Source organism: Triticum dicoccoides, chromosome 5A (assembly GCF_002162155.2).
Source record: "Triticum dicoccoides isolate Atlit2015 ecotype Zavitan chromosome 5A, WEW_v2.0, whole genome shotgun sequence".
NCBI lineage: Eukaryota > Viridiplantae > Streptophyta > Magnoliopsida > Poales > Poaceae > Triticum > Triticum dicoccoides.
The window spans coordinates 521,469,948-521,484,869 of NC_041388.1; positions in this window are offsets into that span (position 1 = coordinate 521,469,948).

Below are 14,922 nucleotides of genomic sequence, written 5' to 3' on the forward strand. Positions count from 1 at the left end.
TAATATTCCCCAAACCCCCTCCCCCTGTCCTCCTTCACTCCATTCGCTCCGCCAAAGAAGCCCTCCCCGCCGTGCCGATGCGTCGGTCCAGTGGTTTGTCGAGGGGATGCACGGTGATCCTCTCACTCCCACGGTACGCTCTCGTAGACTACCATCCTCTAGCCGCGCCGCCACCGGTGGCGACGTTCTTGTGGACGCGCACGGCGGTCAATGCCGCTACCGCTGGCAGCGTTCGTGTGGAGACGCACGATGGTCAGATCTCCCACGGTACGCGCATTCCGGACTGAGGCCCCGTGCATGTCGGTGTAGCACTGAATGTTAGCTGATAGACGCTGTTCATCTCATTGTTTGTCGAAGAAGTTTATAGTCAATATAATCTGCTTAAGAAGCTTCCTCGCCCTGTTCTGCACTCAATCTGCTTAGCAGATATGGCATACCAAACCCGATTAGTTCCTAAAATATCCTACCGTATATTTATTGTGACGTAGATTGCCATGGTCTAGTAGCCAATCGGTTAGGTGAAATAGCTGTACACCGTTTTATACTCGATCTTTGTTGCTGCCATGGCCTTCGATACTTCGATGGCTGTGTGCTCGGCCTCATTGACTGTTGAAACAGCCTGCCATAATTTAGCACTGAAATCTGTTTGCTGAATTAGCTTTACATATATCTCGTTACTTAGATCTGCTCGTCCAAATATCTTGCCATAGCTTTAGACATCGACCTAGGTATTTTTTCTAGACCTTGTAAAAAAGCATATATGTTTTTCCTGTAATATCTAGTGGAAGAACTAATTTGTATGTCTAACAGATGGACATGACTTGGATAATTTCTGCTCGAAGATTCTCTGCTGCATATGTCAAGGGGGTTGAAAACTTCACGAACTTTATCAGAGCTGAGTACGGTGGCCCGAAATCAGATGTGCTCTGCCCGTGTAGCAGTTGTATGAATTCAGTTACAACACCCCAGTCAATTGTGCAAAATCATCTACACTTGCCTGGGATATCGGTCACATATACCAGGTGAGTTCATCATGGTGAAACTGTCAATGTCAATGCTACTGGCTACGTGGAACCAGTAGATCACCATCTTGATCTTCCTAATGCTTGGGTGGCAGAGGAGGAGGAGGTGGTGGTGGCGGAGCTAGTGAGTTTGACCAACATTGAAACAATGCTACGAAATGCTCGTGCATTTCATGAACTTTCACTTGAAGAAGAAAAATGGTGGGCCTGCATGTTGGAACAATGCAACATGGCTGTCACCCCAAGAAATAAGCTGTCAGTATTCTCAGCTATGGTCACCTTTCTTCAGCTGAAGACATCTGAGCGGATGACCAAAAAATCATTCGATGCGATGTTGGCTGCTTTCCGCAAAACTTTCCCAGATGCGTCTGAGCTCCCACACACCTACAGCAAAATGAAGAATTTCCTTCGTGCAATTGGAATCGGATATGATATGATCCATGTTTGTAAGAATAATTGTGTTCTGTTTCGGAAGGATTATGCCATCTTAAGTGAATGCCTGAAATGCAAATCATCAAGATTGGAAGATGGAGATGCTGCAAGAGGATTCCTCATAATGTTCTGAGACATTTTCCAATTACACCAAGATTGCAGAGGTTGTTTCATGATGCTGAAACAAGAGAGGATGTACTATGGCATTCTACCAACCAGGAGTACATAGATCAGAATGTAATGAGCCATCCATCTCATGGTAGTGAGTGGCAAAGCTTCTATCAGAAACACAAAAAGTTTGTTGCTGACCTGAGCAACATTAGACTTGGCTTAGCTTCAGTTGGTTCACCCATTTGGCCACCAGAGTGCCACATATAGCATGTGGCCAGTGCTTGTTATCCCTTACAACATGCCTCCAAATGTCTACACCAAAGAATCAAAATACATGATGGCCTTGCTCATCCCAGGTCCAAAAAGTCCTAGAAAGGATATTGATTTATTCATGGAGCCTCTTGTGGAGGAACTTTAACAACTATGGAAGGGTGTTCTCACTCGAGACCTATATAGCAGCCCACCAGCTGATTTTCTTTCTGCGTGCTGTTATAATTTGGTGCATTGATACGTCTCCATTGTATCTATAATTTTTGATTGTTCCATGCCAATATTCTACAACTTTTATATACTTTTGGCAACTTTTTATACTATTTTGGGGACTAACATATTGATCCAGTGCCCTGTGCTAGTTCCTATTTGTTGCATGTTTTTTGTTTCACAGAAAATCCACATCAAACGGAGTCCAAATGGGATAAAAACTGATGGCGATTTTTTTGGAATATATGTTATTTTTGGGAAGAAGAATCAACGCAGGACAATGCCCGAGGAGGCCACAAGGAAGGGGTCAGGCGCGCCCTGGGCCCTCGGGGCCACCCCGTAAGGTGGTTCGTGCCCTTATGTCACCGCAAGAAAGCCAATATCTAGATAAAAATCGTGTCCAAAATTCAGCCCAATCGGAGCTACAGATCTCTGGGAATTTAAGAAACGGTGAAAGGGCAGAATCAGGGAGCGCAGAAACAGAGAGACAGAGAGAGATCCAATCTTGGAGGGGCTCTCGCCCCTCCGCCTCCATGGAGGCCATGGACTAGAGGGGAAACCCTTCTCCCATCTAGTGAGAAGGTCAAGGAAGAAGAAGAAGAAGGGGGCTCTATCCCCCTCTCTCCCGGTGGTGCCGGAATGCCGACGGGGCCATCATCGTGTGATGACGATCTACACCAACACCTCCGTCATCTTCACCAACATTTTCATCACCTTCCCCCATCTATCTACAGCGGTCCACTCTCCCGCAACCCACTATACCCTCTACTTGAACATGGTGCCTTATGGTTCATATTATTATCCAATGATGTGTTGCCATCCTATGATGTCTGACTAGATTTTCGTTGTCCTATCGGTAATTGGTGAATTGCTATGATTGATTTAATTTGCTTGTGGTTATGTTGTTGTCCTTTGGTGCCCATCATATGAGCGCGCATGTGGATCACACCATAGGGTTAGTTGTATGTTGATAGGACTATGTATTGGAGGGCAAGAGTGACAGAAGCTTCAACCTAGCATAGAAATTGATGCATACGGGATTGAAGGGGGAGCAATACATCTTAATGCTATGGTTGGGTTTTACCTTAATGAATGTTAGTAGTTGCAGATGCTTGCTAATAGTTCCAATAATAAGTGCATAGAATTCCAAGTTAGGGATGACATGCTAGCAGTGGCTTCTCCCACATAAAACTTGCTATCGGTCTAGTAAAGTTGTCAATTGCTTAGGGACAATTTCGCAACTCCTACCACCACGTTTCCACACTTGCTATACTAACTTTATTGTTTCTTTATATAAACAACCCCTACTTTTTACTTACATGCTCTTTATATTCTTGCAAACCTCTCCCGTTACACCTACAAAGTACTTCTAGTTTCATACTTCTTCTAGGTAAAGCGAACGTTAAGCATGCGTAGAGTTGTATCGGTGGTCGATAGAACTTGGGGGGATATTTTTTCTCCCTTTAGCTCCTCGTTGGGTTCGACACTCTTACTTATCGAAAGAGGCTACAATTGATCCCCTATACTTGTGGGTTATCATGCATTCTTGATTATCCAGCTTTGGGCACTATGTCAGGGCGAACGACACATGGTTACAATGTATGTGTTCGCTGTGACAGGAATCTGTTGTCATACGCAATACTTAGCAAGATTTGTTACATTGGACACCATCATTTCCTTGCCAAGGAGAAGCTGCGTCCTACAAAATACCGAAGACATGTGTTCAATGCATAGCATGAAAACTGTGATGCGCCAAAGAGGCTCACCGCCGATGAGTTGCAAGTGGAATTAGAGAAGGTCGGGCATATTACGCCAGGAAACCATCCAAGTAATGGTAGCGGGAAAAGGAAGCGTGGGAGGGCAGAAGAGAGATTATTGTTTACCCGCAGGTCCACTTTGTGGAACTTGGAGTCTTGGAAAGATTTGGATCTACAGCATAATCTTGATGTGATGCACATCGAGAAAAATATATGTGAAAGCATTATCGGCACACTTCTTAATATTGAAGGCAATACGAAAGATACCTTAAAATCTAGGATTGATTTGACACATCTGGGTATCAGAAAGGATTTGCATCTGCAAGATGAAGATAAACCACGTCATATGGCACCAGCTTTGTATGTCTTGGACAGGGTAAAAAGAAAAGAATTCTGTGAGGTCTTGTCATGTATGAGATTCCCACATGGATTTGCTTCCAACCCTGAAAGGGGAGTCAGTGTAGATGGAAACAAGGTACAAGGGTTGAAAACTCATGACTGCCACGTGCTACTTCAAAGGGTTTTACCTGTTATCTTTAGAGGATTGGGCCATCCTGACTTATACAGAGCAGTTGCAGAGTTGGGACAATTCTTCACGGAACTCTGCAGTAGAAATATCAAGATAGATGCTTTGGAGCATCTTAGAGACAAGATACGAACTATCATATGCGACCTTGAGAAGATATATCCTCCAGCCTTCTTTGATGTGATGGTGCATTTGGCTGTTCATCTACCTGATGAGGCACTACTTAGATGTCCAATACAGTATGGCTGGATGTACCCTATTGAAAGGCGGCTAGGCACTTTCAAGGGCTATGTCAGGAACAGAGCTAGACCCAAAGGTTCCATTGCAGAGGACTACATTGCTACAGAAGCATTGACATTGTGCTCAAAATACATTGAAACAACTAATCACCTTAGCAAAGAGGTGGGTGAAGACAATCTCGGGCTCAATGTTTTCGATTATTCTGTTCGAGTTACAGGGAAGAGTCGACAAGAGGACAAACCTAAAGATTTGGATAAAATTGTTTGGTATGTGTTGAATAACTATCCTGAGATACCACCTTATATCAAGTAAGTGCTAAGTACTGTAGCTTATACACCGTAATCTACTAAACTTGCAGCAAATTCTTATATATTTAGATGTTTGACGCGATCACTATGTTGTGCAGAATGTACAAAAATGAGTTACGGCCACAAAATCCAAGAAACACGGACAAACTGGTTATGGCAGGATTTATGAAATGGTTCAATAGCCATGTAAGGTTTTGAATTGCATTGTCAGTTTTTTTAATATATTGAGTACATAAGATGATCAACTTGTCTTTTTTCTAAACATAGGTTTAGAAGATGCGGGAGGATGGGCAGGCAGTTGATGATGCCCTTTACGCACTAGCAATGGGTCCTGATACTCGGGTAAGACATTATGAATCTTGCGTTCTTGGAGATGTCCGCTACAACACGCTTGCACGGGACGAAGGCAGGAAGACACAAAATAGTTCCATCATGAGCATGGATACGCACGGCAGAGTGACAACTGAAATGTATGCTAACATGACAGACATTGTTCAGTTGCAGTATATCTCTAGTTTCGAGGATCATTGGTGTGTGGTTTTGTTGTGTTGTCGTTGGTATAACCTGTTTTCTAGGATCACAAAAGCTATAGCTGATGAATATTTCAAATCCATCAATGTCAAGGTGGTGTACCAGACCAATGAGCCTTTTATTTTGGAAAATCAAGCAACACAGATATTTTTCTTGGAAGAAACATTTGCACGTAGCGATGACTCGGGAGTATTGCAAAGGTTTGAGCAGAGGAATTCATTTAATGAAGTTGCACAACAAGATGATGCTTACACCGCTCCTGATGTACAAGATTCCACATATGTTCCTAATATCTTTGAGAACCATCACGTCAATGATGCTAGTGAAAAGATTGCCTGTCGTGTTGTGGACATACAAGAGTTGATCAAGAAGAAGCCAATGTTTGAGGACATTGAGGATGAAGAAGAAGAAGACACTATGGGGAATTACGATTCAGACTAATACACATGGCAAAGATGTTGACACTGCAGCTGTGGATGATGATTAGATTGCTTTTGTGGGATTTTCCTGTCAGAAGACGTTTTTTTATCTAGTATGTGAAATTGTGTTTTCTATGACAACTAAAACCTGATGAACGTGTTGTTTAGTATTTTGTTGTGAGAACATCACTAGTTATGTATGTTGATTTGTGTTTGGTGATTGTATGACGAGTAAACCACGATGACATAGCTGTTTAGTTGTACTCATATTTGGCTGTGAAACTTGAATTTGATGACATAGTTTGTTGTAGGACTGTAGTTTGCTCCACGTCTTCGAATGGGAACAAAGCTGACCTGACAAGGCCTCTGCTAATTTAATTATTGATTACAAAAAGGGCCTCTACTATTTATTTATTTATGAGCAAAAGGCGATACCCCCTGATATCCATTAATAGAAATTATCAGATGTTCACAACACTATGCCCCGCCTGCTACACATGTTTCATTCATTACTAGTTTCAGCATAGTGCTCATGTCATAGCCACTGAATAAATCACGAGTGCTACATACACTACAAATAAAGAGACAATCATCCTACAGAGCACATCGGTTTGGCTCATTATCTTCACAAGCTCTTTCATCTCCTCATTGTTGTCAAGGCCGTTCAACAGCTGTTGCTTGGCCATGATCAGAGGAACTGCATCTTTAACCTTCTGCTCTGCATCTTCCTCTTCTGACATTCATTAAGTTACTTGTCCAACACCCCAACCTGTTGGTATTGGGATTCCTTGGCTAACCAAATAATCAGCATTGTTGCATTCCCCCACATCAGCAACTTCCTAGAAATACAAATCACACAAATCTTCCCTTTTCTACGTGAATCAAATTGTAAGATCATCAACCAAACTATTAAAAAAATCAACAACTGAAAGCAGCAAAACAACAATTAAACATATTATTACCCCATGATTCGGGCATTTGTAGAAGACTCGACCAGGGTTGAGGATTGTGGTTGAGTTGCGATGGATGACTCTGCATGATTTGTAGCAGTTGCACCACACCAACGGCAGCGGGTTGCAATGAGCAACCGGCTGCAGTGCATGTGTCGGGGGGGTGTGATGAAACCCACAGGCGATGGTACGTGATACGTCTCTAACGTATCTATAAGTTTTGATTGTTCCATGCTATTACATATTCTGTTTTGGACGTTTAATGGGCATATTTATACACTTTTATATTATCGTTGGGACTAACCTATTAACCGGAGGCCCGGCCCAAATTGTTGTTTTTTGCCTATTTCAGTGTTTCGCAGAAAAAGAATATCAAACAGAGTCCAAACGGAATGAAACCTTCAGGAGCATGATTTTTGGAACAAACATGATCCAGAGGACTTGGAGTAGACATCAAGCAACCAACGAGGAGGCCACGAGGCAGGGGGCGCGACCTCCACCCTCATGGGCCCCTCATGGCTCCACCGACCTATTTCTTCTTCCTATATATACCTATGTACCCTGAAAACATCAGAGGGCACCACGAAAACCTAATTCCACCACCACAACCTTCTGTACCCAGTGAGATACCATCTTGGGGCCTTTTCCGGCGCTCCGTTGGAGGGGGCATTGATCACGGAGGGCCTCTACATCAACACCATAGCCTCTCCGATGATGTGTGAGTAGTTTACCTCCGACCTTCGGGTCCATAGTTATTAGCTAGATGGCTTCTTCTCTCTCTTTGGATCTCAATACAAAGTTCTCCTCGATTCTCTTGGAGATCTATTCGATGTAATCTTCTTTTGCGGTGTGTTTGTCGAGATACGATGAATTGTGGGTTTATGATCAAGATTATCTATGAACAATATTTGAATCTTCTCTGAATTCTTTTATGTGTGATTGCAAGTCTCTTTGAACTATCAGTTTGGTTTGGCCTACTAGATCGATCTTTCTTGCAATGGGAGAAGTGCTTAGCTTTGGGTTAAATCTTGCGGTGCTCGATCCCAGTGATAGAAGGGGAAACGACACGTATTGTATTGTTGGCATCAAGGATAAAAAGATGGGGTTTCTATAATATTGCATGAGTTTATCTCTCTACTTCATGTCATCTTTCTTAAATTGTTACTCCGTTCTTATGAATTTAACACTCTAGATGCATGCTGGATAGCAGTCGATGTGTGGAGTAATATTAGTAGATGCAGGCAGCAGTCGGTCTAGTTGTCACGGACGTGATGCCTATATACATGATCATACCTAGATATTCTCATAACTATGCTCATTTCTATCAATTGCTCGACAGTAATTTGTTCACCCACCATAATACTTATGCTATCTTCGGAGAAGCCACTAGTGAAACCTATGGCCCCCGGGTCTATTTTCCATCATACAAGTTTCCAATATATTTTATTTTGCAATCTTTACTTTCAGTTTATATCATAAAAATACCAGAAATATTTATCTTATTATTATTGTCTCTATCAGATCTCACTCGTCCAAGTGGCCGTGAAGGGATTGACAACCCCTTTATCGCGTTGGTTGCGAGGTTCTGGTTTGTTTGTGTAGGTACAAGGTGACTCACGCATGGTCTCCTACTAGATTGATACCTTGGTTCTCAAAAACTGAGGGAAATAATTACGCTACTTTGCTGCATCACCCTTTCCTCTTCAAGGGAAAACCAACGCATGCTCAAGAGGTAGCTAGAAGGATTTTTGGCGCCGTTGTCGGGGAGTCTACACACAAGTCAAGACATACCAAGTACCCATCACAAACTCTTATCCCTCGCTTTACATTATTTTCCATTTGCCTCTCGTTTTCCTCTCCCCAACTTCGCCTTTGCTGTTTTATTCACCCTTCTTCTGTTCGTCTTTTCATTTGCTTTGATGTCTTACTTGGCTCGTTTTCTCATTTAGTTGGAATAGTTTATTTATTGCTAAATAGAGAACCTAAGATCTATGGATCCTCATCCGCTTGCTAATCTTTTTAAGTGATCCAATTATTATGACCAATTGCTAGTGAGTTTTGTGCACTAGGTTATCTTTATGAAGTTTTGCTTGAAATTCGTGAATCTGAAAATTGTGATGAAGTACTTAATGGATTGATTCACGATGGATCTTTCAATAAAAAGTATGATTGCAATGATGATAGTATAAATTCTATTAATGTCAATTGTGCTTATAATATGCAAAACCCTAAGCTTGGGGATGCTAGTTTTGCTATGTCTACTACTTGTTGCAATGATCATGATTTGGGTGATTCTTCTTTTGATCTTCAAAATTTATTTAAGCCCCATGATGAATATGAGATTGATAATAATGTTTGCAATAATATTGAAAGTGGGTTTGTAAGAGTGTCAAATTTAGATCCCACATATTTGGAAAATTTATGAAGTTTTTGATAAAATTGGGTTTGGAGAGGTCATGACTTTTGTTAATGTTAATCCCACTATTTTGGAAGAGTGTCAACTTTGCATACATGTGGATCGTGTTAAGAATATGTTTTGTGATAGCTATATTGCTGAATTTGATTATGATCCTACATGTAATTATTATGAGAGAGGAAAATATGGTGGTAGAAATTTTCATATTACTAAATTACCTCTCGTTATGTTGAGATTGCTATTATTTCTTTCCGCTTCCTAGCATATGCTAGTTTTTGCTTGCCTTGATAATTGGTTTGCCTATAAGATGCCTATTCATAGGAAGTATGTTAGACTTAGATGTGTTTGTTATGTGTTTTATGATGCTCTCTTTGTGCTTCAATTCTTGTCTTTCATGTGAGCATCGTTGAAATCTTATGCCTAGCTATAAGGCTTTAAAGAAAAGCGCTTGTTGGGAGACAACTCAATATTTTTCCTTGATGTTATTCAATAAATAATTTATCTATACTCTGTTTTGGTTGTGTTTTTTGTGTTTAATTTGTGTTTGTGCCAAGTAGAACCGTTGGGAAGACTTGGGGAAAGTCTTTTTGATCTTGCTGTAAAAAACAGAAACTTTAGCGCTCGCGAGAATTGCTGACATTTTTTATTGGAGAGTGCCATTTAGTTAATTCTTTTTGAAAATGATTTATAGAAACCTTCCTCACGTCCAACAATTTATTTTAGAATTTTTGGAGTTCCAGAAGTATGCGTTGAAACAGATTACTACAGACTGTTCTTTTTTTGATAGATTCTGTTTTTCGTAGAAAAGTTGAAATATAGTAGGTTTAACACCAATATAAATAAAAAATGAGTTCATTATAGTACCTTGAAGTGGTGTTTTGTTTTCTTTCACTAACAGAGCTCACGAGATTTTCTGTTAAGTTTTGTGTTGTGAAGTTTTCAAGTTTTGGGTAAAGATTTGATGGATTATGGAACAAGGAGTGGCAAGAGCCTAAGCTTGGGGATGCCCAAGTCACTCCAAGGCAAAATCCAAGGACACCAAAAAGCCTAAGCTTGGGGATTCCCCGGAAGGCATCCCCTCTTTTGTCTTCGTTCATTGGTAACTTTACTTGGAGCTATATTTTTATTCACCACATGATATGTGTTTTTCTTGGAGCCTCTTGTATGATTTGAGTCTTTGTTTTTCAGTTTACCACAATCATCCTTACTGTACACACCTTTTGAGAGATACATACCTTTCTTCGCTTGTTTGCTTGTGTGTTCGATTGCTTGCTTGTCACGATGGCTCAAGATAATACTAAAATGTGTGACTTTGCCAATACCAACAATAATGATTTTATTAGCACTCAGATTGCTCCTCTTACCGATGCTGAATCTTGTGAAATTAATACTGCTTTGCTGAATCCAAACAACTTTGGATGCCGCTACCCATCTAGTTTTCTGGCCTTCCTAGTGAAGATGTCGCTACCCATCTAAACAACTTTGTTGATTTGTGTGATATGAAAAAGAAGAAAGATGTGGATAATGATATTGTTAAACTTAAGCTATTTCCATTTTCGCTTAGAGATCGTGCTAAAGCTTGGTTTTCGTCTTTGCCTAAAAATAGTATTGATTCATGGAATAAGTGCAAAGATGCTTTTGTCTCTAAGTATTTTCCTCCCGCTAAGATCATCTCTCTTATAAACGATATTATGAATTTTAAGCAACTTGATCATGAACATGTTGCACAATCTTGGGAGAGGATGAAATTAATGATACGTAATTGCCGTACACATGGTTTGAATTTATGGATGATTATACAAATTTTTTATGCCGGATTGAATTTGGCTTCTAGAAATCTTTTAGGTTCGGCCCCGGGAGGCACTTTTATGAAAATCACTTTATGAGAACCTACCAAACTCCCAGATAATATTATGGTTATTTATTATCAATGGCACACGGAAAGATCTACTAGTAAAAAAGTGCATGCAATTGAAGATATTAATGTTTTGAGTGGAAATTTTTTGCTAATAAGAGTGCTCCTACTGATCCTAATGATATGCCTTTGTATACTTTGATTGAGAATAATAATGAATCTATGGACGTGAATTTTGTTGGTAGGAACAATTTTGGTAACAACGCGTATATAGGTAATTTTAATATTAGGCCGTTTCCTAGTAATTCCTCTAATAATTATGGTAATTCCTACAACAATTCTTATGGAAATTATAATAATATGCCCTCTCATTTGGAATCTAGTATTAAAGAATTTATTAGTTCGCAAAAGAGTTTCAACGCTTTGATTGAAGAAAAATTGCTTAAGATTGATGAGTTGGCTAGGAATGTGGATAGAATTTCCCTTATGAAGGCGTGTTCTTCTAGTTTTTATGAGAATAAAAATGAAGATCTAAAAGTAATTGATGTGTCCCCTATTAAATCCTTGTTTTGAAATATGAATCTTGATAATGATGGGACTTGAGATGAGTCAACTTTAGTTAGAAGGCGTCCCAAAAATTCAGAGTTTTTAGATCTTGATGCAAAAATTGGTAAAAGTGGGATTGAAGAGGTTAAAACTTTAGATATCAACGAACCCACTATCTTGGATTTCAAGGAATTTAATTATGATAATTGCTCTTTTATAGATTTTATTTCCTTGTTGCAATCCGTGCTAAATTCTCCTCATGCTTATAGTCAAAATAAAGCTTTTACTAAACATATCGTTGATGCTTTGATGCAATCTTATGAAGAAAAACTTGAGTTGGAAGTTTCTAACCCTAGAAAACTTTATGATGAGTGGGAACCTACAATTAAAATTAAAATTAAAGATCATGAATGCTATGCTTTGTGTGATTTGGGTGCTAGTGTTTCCATGATCCCAAAAACTCTGTGTGATTTGCTAGGTTTCCGTGAATTTGATGATTGCTCTTTAAACTTGCACCTTGCGGATTCCACTATTAAGAAACCTATGTGAAAAATTAATGATGTTCTTATTGTTGCAAATAGGAATTATGTGTCTGTAGATTTCATTGTTCTTGATATAGATTGCAATCCTTCATGTCCTATTATTCTTGGTAGGCCTTTCCTTATAACGGTTGGTGCAATTATTGATTTGAAGGAAGGTAATATTAGATTCCAATTTACATTAAAGAAGGGCATGGAACACTTTCCTACAAAGAAAATTAAATTACCATATGAATCTATTATGAGAGCCACTTATGGATTGCCTACCAAAGATGGCGATACCTAGATCTATCTTCGCTTTTATGCGTAGCTAGGGTCATTAAACGATAGATCTTGTTCGGAGGCAACCCAATTTTATTTTTATTTTCTTGCTTTTTGTTCCTGTTTAGTAATAAATAATTTATATAGCCTCTGTTTTGTTTGTGTTTTTTGTGTTTAATTAGTGTTTGTGCCAAGTAGAACCGTTGGGAAGACTTGGGGAGTGATATTTAGTTAATTATTTTTGAAGATGATTAATAGATAAATTCCTCACGTCCAGAAATTTATTTTAGAATTTTTGGGGTTCCAGAAGTTTGTGTTAGTTACAAATTACTACAGACTGTTTTGTTTTTGACAGATTCTATTGTTCGTGTGTTGTTTGCTTATTTTGATGAATCTATGGCTAGTAATGGAGTTTATAAACCATAGAGAAGTTGGAATATAGTAGGTTTAACACCAATATAAATAAAGAATGAGTTCATTACAGTACCTTTTAGTGGTGTTTTGTTTTCTTTCGCTAACGGAGCTCACGAGATTTTCTGTTAAGTTTTGTGTTGTGAAGTTTTCATGTTTTGGGTAAGGATTTGATGGATTATGGAACAAGGAGTGGCTAGATTCTAAGCTTGGGGATGCCCAAGGCACCCAAAGGTAAAATCCAATGACACCAAAAAGCCTAAGCTTGGTGATGCACTGGAAGTCATCCCCTCTTTTGTCGTCGATCATCGGTAACTTTACTTGGAGCTATATTTTTATTCACCAATGATATGTGTTTTGCTTGGAGCGTCTGGTATGATTTGAGTCTTTACTTTTTATTTTACCACAATCATCCTTGCTATGCACACCTTTTGAGAGAGACACGCAGCATGCACATATGGTAAACATTGTGTAACAAATTTGAAACAAGAGGTGTTATTTGATTGTCTTCCTTATGAGTGGCGGTCGGGGACGAGCGATGGTCTTTTCCTACCAATCTATCCCCCTAGGAGCATGCGCATAATACTCGGTTTTTGATGACTTGTAGATTTTTGCAATAAGTATGTGAGTTCTTTATGACTAATGTTGAGACTATGGATTATATGCTCTCTCACCCTTCCATCATTGCTAGCCTCTTCGGTACCGTGCATTGCCCTTTCTCACCTTGAGAGTTGGTGCAAACTTCGCCAGTGCATCCAAACCCCGTGATACGATAGGCTCTATCACACATAAACCTCCTTATATCCTCCTCAAAATAGCCACCCTACCTACCTATTATGGCATTTCATAGCCATTCCAAGATATATTGCCATGCAACTTTCCACCTTTCCGTTTATTATCACACACATCATCATTGTCATATTGCCTTGCATGATCATGTAGCTGACATTGTATTTTGGGCAAAGCCACCGTTCATAATTCTTTCATACGTGTCACTCATGAGTCATTGCACATCCCGGTACACCGCCGGAGGCATTCATATAGAGTCATATCTTGTTCTAGTATCGAGTTGTAATCATTGAGTTATAAATAAATAGAAGTGTGATGATCATCATTAATAGAGCATTGTCCCCAAAAAAATATATAGTCCAAATAAATTAAGAAGGCCCAAAAAAGGGGCAATGCTACTATCCTTCTTCCACACTTGTGCTTCAAAGTAGGCCCATGATCTTTATGATAGAGAGTCTCTTGTTTTGTCATTTTCATATACTAGTGGGAATTTTTCATTATAGAACTTGGCATGTATATTCCAACAATGGGCCTCCTCAAGTGCCCTAGGTCTTCGTGAGCAAGCAAGTTTGATGCACACCCACTTCGTTTCTTTTGTTGTGCTTTCATACATTTATAGCTCTAGTGCATCCGTTGCATGGCAATCCCTACTCTTTGCATTGACATCAATTGATGGGCATCTCCCTAGCCCATTGATTAGCCACGTCAACGTGAGACTTTCTCCTTAATGTCTTCTCCACATAACCCCCTTCATTATATTCTATTCGACCCATAGTGCTATATCCATGGCTCACGCTCATGTATTGCGTGAAAGTTGAATTTTTTTTTAGATTACTAAAGTATGAAACAATTGCTTGGCTTGTCATCGGGGTTGTGCATGATGAGAGAATTATTGTGTGACGAAAATGGAGCATGACCAATCTATATGATTTTGTAGGTATAACTTTCTTTGGCCATGTTATTTTGAGAAGACATGCTTGCTTTGTTAGTATGCTTGAAGTATTATTATTTTTATGTCAATATTAAACTTTTATCTTGAATCTTTCATATATGAACATTCATGCCACAATAAATAAAATTACATTGAGAAATATGTTAGGAAGCATTCCACATCAAAAAATTTGTTCTTATCATTACCTACTCAAGGACGACCAGGAATTAAGCTTGGGGATGCTTGATACGTCTCCAATCTATCTATAATTTTTGATTGCTCCATGCTATTATATAATCTGTTTTGGATGTTTAATGGGCTTATTTATACACTTTTATATTATTTTCGGGACTAACGTATTAACCGGAGGCCCAGCCCAAATTGTTGTTTTTTTACCT